This window comes from Phalaenopsis equestris, unplaced genomic scaffold (genome assembly GCF_001263595.1).
Source record: "Phalaenopsis equestris unplaced genomic scaffold, ASM126359v1 Scaffold215015, whole genome shotgun sequence".
Lineage (NCBI taxonomy): Eukaryota > Viridiplantae > Streptophyta > Magnoliopsida > Asparagales > Orchidaceae > Phalaenopsis > Phalaenopsis equestris.
Genome location: NW_018233753.1, coordinates 5565 through 9202, shown reverse-complemented (window position 1 = coordinate 9202; position 3638 = coordinate 5565). Strand labels below are relative to the sequence as shown.

The 3638-nt window shown below is 37.7% G+C and overlaps 1 pseudogene; it reads left to right on the top strand.

The window, feature by feature from the left end:
* Window positions 1–4: 4 nt before the first annotated feature.
* LOC110037093 lies at window positions 5–899 on the top strand (annotated as a pseudogene).
* Window positions 900–3638: the final 2739 nt, after the last annotated feature.

The following is a 3638-nucleotide window of genomic DNA, read 5'->3' as shown; positions in this document are numbered from 1 at the left end:
CCAAAACCTAACCCTAGCCCTTCCAATTCAATCCCGGTCCCCCTCCTCCGCTGGCGGCCGCGAAGATTGCTGGAGCGAGAACGCCACCTCTGTTCTAATCGATGCGCGGGGCGAGCATTTCCTCAAACTCAATCGCGGCAATCTCAAGCAGAAACAATGGCAGGAAGTCGCTGAAGTCGTCAGCAGCCGCGATGACTACACGAAACCTCCCAGATCCGATCTCCAATGTAAGAATCGCATCGATACCCTTAAGAAGAAATCCAAGATCGGAAAATCTAAGATGTCCGTCTTCACCGGCGCCGGCTTATCCTCCATCATAAAAACCCCACCTTTTACCCCCCAACTTCCTTCTCCGACTCCAATGCCCCCCCGCCGCTCTCATCCACTTCCCTCAGAAGCAACGGACCAGCATGCCGATGAAGAGGAAGATCCCCTCACCACTACCACCGCAACCTGCCCTGACTTCCTCAACCACAAAAAGCTTGCTCCGGCCGGTTAATGGGGGACGTACAAGAGTTGGGATGGGGGGGATGAGAGATCTAGCTCAGGCAATTCTGAAGTTTGGGCAGGTTTACCAAAGGGTGGAAAGTTCAAAGCTGCAGGAAACAATGGAGATGGAGAAGCAGAGGATGGGGTTTGCCAGAGAGCTAGAGTTGCAGAGGATGCAGTTCTTTAAGAAAACTCAAATGGAGCTCTCCAAGCTAAGAAGTTATCTTCCTCCTCCTGGTGTTGGAGGAGGAGGTGGCGGCGGCAGTAGTAATAATTACCTCCACCATAGCCGGCGACACCACCACCAATTGGCCGGGAACAGCAGCATCAATGGCACCAGTGGGTAGATTATGAGCTTGATGAGGTTTGAAGCTCATCTTAGTTTTATCTGTGTTTTGTTAGGAGGATTTGCAAAGAAATTACGCTCTGGAGCTACGTGTGAAGTCCAATGAAATTACGCTGTGGAGGTGATCCCGGTAACACTAGAGAATATTCCCCTCATGTTATTTAGGTGTTATTGTGTGTTATTCAGGTGTTATTGTGTGACATTCAAATATTATTGATGTGTTATTGTGCTACTATAACACCGAAAGTATTCTCAGAACACAATAACACATGAATAACACAAGCGGAATATTCCTTTGTGTTACCGGGCTGATCACCTCCACCGCGTAATTTCATCGGACTTCACATTGTATGCACATAGGGAATTCTGATGTAATATTGACATTCAAATATTATTGATGTGTTATTGTGCTACTATAACACCGAAAGTATTCTCAGAACACAATAACACATGAATAACACAAGCGGAATATTCCTTTGTGTTACCGGGCCGATCACATCCACCGCGTAATTTCATCACGCATGCACCTAGGTATTTTTTCCACAAAAAGAGGAATTTACATGCAAACCAGGTAATTCCTATGCATTTGCATATCTAACACCTAAAGTTTACTTCTTTACCTTTAGAGAGCCCAAATCTTTCAAATGTCAAAACTAAGGCCACCATTTTAGGCTTTAAATAATGAAATACACCTTTTTATGCATAGGTAAGGCAGTATGGTATGTATGTAAAAATTAAAGTTTGGGTGTAGGTAACGTAAATACATAATAATTGGGTTGTATGCATGTAAATCTAAAAAAAAAAAGAGGGAAATTTACCAACATTCAACATAATTTTTGTGTATTTATATATTTATCCTCAAAGTTTAATGTTTACATCTATCACATTTTGGTATCATAAAGATATGCCTAAAAAATTGTATTTCAATTTAAATAATTAAAAGCAGCCTAGCAGTTTGATGTTGAAGGATTGAGTGTTATACATGTAAATATGAAGTTTTAGCTGTTAGATATGTAAATATTTAAGAATTGTGTGGTATGTCTGTAAGCGCCATCCAAATGAACCTTTGCAAAAGATTATTGGAGGCATTTATATACATACCACCCAACCTATTTATTTACATAATAACCCCTAAACTTTGTTTTTTTTAGATTTACACCACCCGAATCTTTGGTATCATATTAAAAATATCACAAATTTAACATTTAGCAAGTGAAATACACATTTTCATGTTTAAGTGAGGTGTTATATATACAATAATTGAAGTTTAGGTGTAAGTTATTTAAATACATAGCAATTCAACGTCATGAATGTATATATTTAAATACATAGCAATTCAACGTCATGAATGTATATAATTGTGTGTGTGTGTGTGTGTGTCTCGTACCATGGCATGTTGGTTGACATCTACGGTACAAGACTCCTTAGGTCGGGGGTTTGAATTTCTCTGACACAGTCCGCCTTAAGGAGGTGGGACTAAAATTGTTACGACATTAGAGAAAATAATGGATGGAATCCAAAATAAATATCAGTGTTTAAGTACATCAATTCTAAAATATGATTTCTATGTTCAAGCAATTAGTGGGTGTCGGTCAAGCTTAGTTGATTAAAATTTTTGGAGTTGTAATTGTGAAGGTGCAATTAAGGGTCCGGCTGAGGAGCTGCAACTGTTTGGAGAAACAAATTTGAAGCTGCTGCAGAAAAAACTGGTGTTCAAAAAGTTGTTGTGATTATTATAAATTTATTTTATTTTCATGATGTTGGACTGTAATATTCGGAAAAAGATCGATGAAATACAGTTTTGTCAAACGTCTGAAAGTGTTGTGTGACAACACACGACCACTGCATCATTGCCCGAAACACAACAAAAGTCTCTCATACGTCAAATTTGTGTGCCCAAATTACAATATTTGTTACTAAGTTAACGAGACGAACTCAAATCAAGACTTACTCGTTCGTATTCAACTCGTTTTGACTCAAAATACTACTCATCAATTATATATATATATATATATATTAATGAATAGTATTTTAAAAAAATTTAATTGACTACAAGTCTAAAAAATTTATAATCAATTAAAAGTATTAATTAAGAAAATAGAATAAAAATTATTAAATTAGATTTAAACGATGTTTTAATATAAACAATAATTTTAAAATCTTGTCCCAACCCTTAACATCTTATGGCTGTGTGATATGGGTTGTCAAAATGATTCTTTTTTGTTCACAGATCATGTACGGTTTGCTAAGCAAACGAGCCGAGCATGAACACACTTTTTGAACTCGAAATATAAATGAGCCGAACACGAGCTGAGTCTTGGCGCACCGGTGTTCTGCTCGTTTACACCCTAGTTATGTAAAACCAAACTAAAATAACCAATTTGATTTAAGACGAGGGGAGTTCACAGACTCGCATATATTATGTGCATGGAATTATAATTAGCTTCGCTCAAAATTTCAAAAAACATCAAACTATGTTGAGATCTAACTAGATCAAATGTGAAACCAAACATGCTAAATTCAAATATTAATTTGACCAAAACTGAACTGACCCCAGTTGATTTGCACCTCGAGTAAGACAAACCTTCAGTGTGCATCACTCAACAATGGTGGTGATAATGAAGTGGGAACAACACAAATATTTTAGTTGAATTTTATGATTGTATCTGAAAAAAAGCAGCTGCATCCATCGGAGTTCGTTTCTTTTTCCTCCTCCGCTCGTTCCAGTTGATTGTAGTTGTTGTCCGAATGTAGCTTGCATCTAGACTCCAGACGCAATATTTATTACTTATTTGATTTAAAT